This window comes from Ammospiza nelsoni, chromosome 7, assembly GCF_027579445.1.
Source record: "Ammospiza nelsoni isolate bAmmNel1 chromosome 7, bAmmNel1.pri, whole genome shotgun sequence".
Lineage (NCBI taxonomy): Eukaryota > Metazoa > Chordata > Aves > Passeriformes > Passerellidae > Ammospiza > Ammospiza nelsoni.
Genome location: NC_080639.1, coordinates 2358525 through 2364524, shown reverse-complemented (window position 1 = coordinate 2364524; position 6000 = coordinate 2358525).

Below are 6000 nucleotides of genomic sequence, written 5' to 3'. Positions count from 1 at the left end.
TAATCCAAATCATTCCATGACTCCACGAGGAAAATGCCTCTCCTGGCTCCACCAGCAGCCCCTGGAAGGATCTCTGGAGCAGGCAGGTGACCAGAAATGGCAGTGCAAACACAGGCCAGGCTCCTTGGCCCCCTCAGGGCTCAGTGCCGAGGGAGGAAGGCTCCTGCTCCTCCTGTGCCTGCCCAGAGCTGTGCAGCACAGCTGGGCTCTCATCCTGGCCTAATTGTTCCAGAGGCAGGGAAGAAAGGAGAGGAGAGCAGAGAGCCCTTGTGCTGGGCCATTTTGATTGGGGAGGTTGCCATGGAAACTGCTGTGTAATTAAAGCCTCCCTCTCTGCTCTTGGAGGCTTTGCCTGTGCTTGGCTGAGGCATTTGGGGCTTCTCAGCTCTTGCTGGTTCCAAAGCCAGGTGTCCTCTTGGAATGAGGCTGTTCCAGCAGCAGGATCTTGTCCTGGGAGGGATGTGCCATGGATAAATGTTTGTTGTCTTCAAACAGGAGCAGTTTTTGTGGCTGAGTTTCTGTGTCCCATCCTATCCTTTAGTCCCTCTCCTCCAGAGCAGCAGGAATAAGGGCTGGTGGCCTTCCAGGACACACTGCTATGGAATATTGGTATGGTTAAGGCTGGAAAAACCTCCCAGATGATCACATCCAACCTTTAACCAATGCCCGCTGAATCACGTGGCTGCATCTGTTCATTTCTTGGACATTGCAGGGATGGTGACTCCAGCACTGCCCCAAAGCCTGGCTGCTCCTTCAGTGAAGAGATTCTTCCTAAAATCCAACCTGAACCTTCCCTGGCACAGCTTGAGGCCCTTCCCTCTCATTCTATTGGTAGTTTTTCCTGGGAGAAGAGGCCAAGGACATCGGGAGAGGGGCTGGGATGTGCACGGTCTCTCATAACACACTGATGTTGACACGTTTCTCTTCACAGAGAAAAGCAAAGCACAATTCTTCCGAAAAATTTCTAAAATTCGCATTCTCTAAACCTCAAAAAAAACCAACCAACCCACAATTTTTATCACTTGCTGTACCTATATTATACCAAAGTAAAATACAATATAAAAATTATTTCTCCAAAATAAAAATGTTTTGTTTCCTTAACCTATCAAATCCAACTGTATATGTGTGTCAAAGCTGTCAACTGACAGTCACAAAATTCAATGTAGTATAAGAAATATATACAAAATATTATATATATAGACAACTTAATATATATAACATGATATGATATAATATGATATGATATGATATAATATAATATAATATAATATAATATAATATAATATAATATAATATAATATAATATAATATAATATAATATAATATAATATAATATATATGCAGATCTTAATATACAAAATATTATATATATATACAAAACTTTAAAAATTCAGTTTAAATAAAATGTATATAGTATAATATAATAAAGTAATTAATTCACCTTCTAATATCCATAAAGTCAATTACATCATTCTCTCCCCTTCGTCAAAATCCCCATTCATTTACAATACACTGGGTTTGAGCCCTTCTGTCTGGCACAGAAGGAATCTCTTTAGACAGAATTGTTTTTTCCTTCCTTTTCACACATGTAGCTGAAAGGTCAAGATTTTGCTGGGGTTTTTTTTTCTTTTTTTTTTTAAATAAACCTCCTAGCGTGGGATGAATCACTGTTTTATCATTCCATCTCTCACATTCTTCCCCCAAATGGCACAAGATAAGTTGTAACTTATTAAAATCAGAGAAATAGATCGAAAAGCCTCACCAGCAGTGAGGGTTCCTTTCCCCTGCATAGCAGCCAGCAAATTATGCTGCACACTGTAAGGGAGCAGGTTCATTAAATTGTACCACTTTGATGTTATCTCTTGGGCTGAAAGTCTGGGGAAGCATGTGACACTTCTGGGGGAAAACACTTGTTTTCTTCATTAGTATGCATTAAAGGCTGGCTGCCTGGGAGCCAGGCATCACCAAGTCAATAAAGCAGCTCTGATTTCAGGTGAAAAGCAATATCCACCCTAACAAGGCAGCTGGGAGCCAACCCTCCAGCTCAGGCTTTTTTGCAGAGACCTCCAGCAATAACCCTCGTGGCCAAATGCTGCAGGCCAGGGGGTAAAAAATTCATCCCACCAGCTCCTGATAGAGCTTTGTATGACACAGTCACAAAATTCAATGCAGTATAAGCAAATATATACAAAATAAATACTTAACAAATTCAGTTTAAATAAAATGTACATAGTATCATATAATAAAGTAATTAATTAACCTTCTAATATCCATAAAGTCAAATACATCATCAGGGAGTGCAGGATGTCTCTGTATGACACAAAGTGCTGCAGGTGCTCAAGGAAGGCCTGGAGTGAGGGTGCTGAGGTGGGAATAATGTGGTGGCACACCAAGGGGAAGGGACTGGCCACCTCCAGAGAAATGATGTCTTTGGGGCCAAGACTTTGGGAAAAAAATGCTGCAAACCCACTCCTTCCACTCCTTCCTGAGCTGTGGGGAAAGGAGCTCATCCCTCTGGGGCAGGCAGGCACTAAAGGATCCTGTTTTCATGTGGATGGGAGTGACAGCATTTAAAAAAACCAGCCCAAATCCCACTGATACTCATTACAGTGGAGAAGGCTGATCTCGCCTTGAAAAAATTGAATTGTCTCTTGATATCTCAATTCCAGAGCAGGGTAGGGAGAAAAGCTGGAGCTGGCTGTGATGAGCAGCTCCAGCCTTCCCTGCTGCTGGTCAGAACCAGAGGAGGGTTAATTTTTAATGACACTCTGAATGTAGGCAGGATAATTTAGCTCAAACAGGGAAGGTGGTGAGGAGAGGAGCACAGAGGATCAGCATCTTGGATGAAATGCTCACCTGGCCAAGGTGAGGGGACAGGGGAAGGTCCTGTGAGAGAGCCCAACTGGTAGGAGAGGCAAATGGGGGATGATAAGACTCTTCGTGTCCCACTGCATATCCAGGGTGAGGATGGGGCTGGTATTTCCCCCCCCAAACACTGTGCTGAGCTCCAATGTGCCTCCTGTGTTCCCAGAAAATGCAGATGTGCCTGTTCTCTGATGGATATCTCTCATCCCTGCAAAACACTTCAATAGCAAACATGAAAAAAAGGCAGCTCCATTACCATTCCCCTCTCTTTATGTGACAATTGGTTTTGCAGCCTGATTGCCAGCAGCAGAGGCAATTCTGCCATCAGCATTATGGAGTCTCCCTGCTGGAAAAAAAGTAAAAATGAAAAAGAAAACAACAGCAAAAAAAAGAACATTGAGAGGCTGCACGGTCAAGTGCTCTGATATTAAATTGTGCTGAGGCAGAGATCACCTGCAACAGCAGAATTCTGGGAGTTTCATGTGGATCCTCAGCATTTCACAGCAGCAGAGACAGGAAGGTGGAGGCAGCACTCCCAGCACAACCATCCCTCCCCAGCCACTTTCCCATGAAGGTTTTGTCCTTGTCCTGCCCAGCTCCTGGCTTCTGCAGCACCCTGGAGGTCACTGCACCTTTTGGGCATAAGCCCTTCACACATCCCATGGAAAAGGTAGGAAAACCAGGAATCCAGAGATGGCAAACTGCTGGATCCTGGAAGGTTTGCAATGAATGTGGAGAGCAGCAAATGGAGATGATGTGGCTGATCACCTCCCATGGCTGCAATCAGGCTGTGCTGCCTTCCCTGGGAAAAGCTGGGATGCAGGCGCAGTTTCTCTTCCTCTCCAAGTGTGCCATCCCAAAGGAATACAGCTCACTTCATCAGGCTGTGCTTTGCCTTTGCAAAGCCACCCACAGCTTCTCTGGGGGGAGGTGAGGGTGGAGGCTTGTCCCAGATGATCTCCTCCCATCCCACAGCTTCCCCAAACCTCTGGCAAACCCAGCTCTCCATCCCCAAAGGGTTAAAATCAACAGACCCCAGAGCCCCTGCCAGGGCCTGAAGGGGCTCCAGGAGAGCTGGAGAGGGACTGGGGACAGGGGATGGAGGGACAGGACACAGGGAATGGCTCCCAGTGCCAGAGGGCAGGGATGGATGGGATATTGGGAATTGGGAATTGTTCCCTGTGAGGGTGGGCAGGCCCTGGCACTGCCCAGAGCAGCTGTGGCTGCCCCTGGATCCCTGGCAGTGCCCAAGGGCAGGTTGGATGGGCTTGGAGCAGCCTGGGACAGTGGAAGGTGTCCCCACCCATGTGGAACAAGATGGTTTTTTCAAGTCCCTTCCAACCTAAACTATCCTGGGGTTCTGTGAGTCTATTTCAGGGCAAAGACACCAGAGGTCCAAGCTTTTGGAAACCTCTGCAGATTCCCAAATCCCAGCCAGGACAGCTGACAAGGTAATTTTTGTTTGAATGCTGTGGAAAGGAGGGAATGCAGGCCAGCGCTTGGCTGGGTGACAGTCACTGGTCACAGTAAATGTGTTTTTAAAGAGAAATGTGATTCTTTGGGTATTTCCCCGTGGGTGTTCCTGCCATTCCCTGTTATTTCCTGATTGCAGCAGCTGAGTCACTGCTGGCTCTGGAGGGTTGAGAAAGTTCAGGAGGAAAGCTAGCAGGTCCTTGTGTCCCTGGTGACCTCCACAGAAAGTCAGAGCTGGATTTTTGCACCAGATGGAATTTGTCAAAGGCCTGAAAATGGTCTGAGATCGATGGGAATTAACAGCAGAAAGGCTCAGAGCAGGGGTGAGAAGTGAAGGCACAGTCGGGAAAAGGCTGGAGTGTTCCCTCTTGCTACAAAAGGTGTAAAAATTGACGATTTTAGTGTTTTGCACAACAGCTTGAAGCGTCTGTCCTTAATTTTGCCTAGTCTTTAACAACAGTTGGCAGGTGAAATTAGTGGGGAGAAGCTCCAAGTCCTAAGAGTGAAACCCTCAGAAAATGTGGAGCTGCTCAGGTGGAGCAGCTTTGGGGTCAAGCAGCAGTGCCTGACCCTGTTACCCCAACAGAAGCCAAAGGCCAATCCACAAAAGCAACTTTTAAACCAAACAAACCAATTTGTGATTTTCCAAGCAGCATCCTGGGAAGAGGTGAGGCCGATGGGGGCATCTCAGCAAGGAGGAGCTGCCCCAACTCCTGAGGCGGCTGCAGCTCCGTGCCCCAGACCCAGGCAACCCTTTCCAGTGTTATCTCATAAATCCTGTGGTCCCCATAGGACCATAAGTCCCCAACTCATTGGATGGGTGTCACATCAAGTGCTGGGACAGCTCTGGGTGGGTCCCAGGCGGGGCTTTGCTCCCAGAACCTGAGGCAGATCCTGTCTCCTTGAGAGGGAAAGCAGCAGGGAGTGAGTGCAGGACGTCTCTGTATTATTTTTCCTCCCAGCCCAGGCTCGGTGCCAGCAGTGCTGCTGGTATAAATAATGGAGCGTGATGACAGGGACATTTTTAAAGGAGAACAAATCACCAGACTCCTTTTCCCAGCTTCTTTGCTCTAGTCTAAAGTGATGCTAATGAGGGAGGTCAAGCCGTTTCCATCTCTCCCTGCTGCACGAGCTGGGACATTTATCTCTTTTGACAAAATAAAAAAAAAAAAAAATCCAAACTCCTAGAAGAGATTTTTTCAGCTTGCATGGCTGGTGTGTCCCTTTCCAGGGAGGAGAACTCCTGGATGATGCCGTGGGGGAAGCAACAGTGACTGTCATCCAGCCAAGTGCTGCATTCCCTCCTTTCCAAAGCATTCAAACAAAAATTACCTTGTCACCTGTCCTGTCTGGGACTTGGGAATCTGCAGAGGTTTCCAAAAGCTTGGACCTCTGGTGTCTTTGCACAGAAATAGACTCACAGAACCCCAGGATAGTTTAGGTTGGAAGGGACCTGGGAAAACCATCTTGTTCCACATGGGCAGGGACACCTTCCACTGTCCCAAGGTGCTCCAAGTCTCAATTTCCAGCCTGGCCTTGGGCACTGCCAGGGATCCAGGGGCAGCCACAGCTGCTCTGGGCAGTGCCAGGGCCTGCCCACCCTCACAGGGAACAATTCCCAATTCCCAATATCCCGTCCATCCCTGCCCTCTGGCACTGGGA